Raw genomic sequence first — 470 nt, forward strand, 5'->3', positions numbered from 1 at the left:
CCACTGAGCCGCCTGCCTCATCCCTCCCCTTCCTCCCTGCCTTGGGATAGCACCAGGGGACAGGGGCTTTGCTCCTTGCGCCCCGCCACAGGCCAGGGTCCAGTTGTCCCCCGGGGAGTCAGCCGGAGCCACTTTGTCCCCTTGGCCCGGCAGCTACCAGCCCGCTTGCCCATGGCTGCTCCCACGCCGGCATGGCAGCCGGCCAAGGGGTTATTTGAACCTTCCTGAAATAGAAATGGAGCCGGGAGTGAGCGGAGGGCGAGCAGGACGGGGTGGCCCCGTGGGCGAGGAGGGAAGTTCCCTGGCAGGCGTGGGCTGGCCCTGCTGTGAGACGCGGGGTGGCCGGGGATGGCTGAACTGCAGCGGGACCCCGGGCGGGGGCAGACGGGCTGTGGCAGCATGGGGGGAAAAGGGTCCCCAGCTGCTCTGGCTGCTGCCCAGCCTGGGGATGGATCCAGCCCCCCTCCAGC

This window comes from Pygoscelis adeliae, unplaced genomic scaffold (assembly GCF_000699105.1).
Source record: "Pygoscelis adeliae isolate BGI_AS28 unplaced genomic scaffold, ASM69910v1 Scaffold346, whole genome shotgun sequence".
Taxonomy (NCBI): domain Eukaryota; kingdom Metazoa; phylum Chordata; class Aves; order Sphenisciformes; family Spheniscidae; genus Pygoscelis; species Pygoscelis adeliae.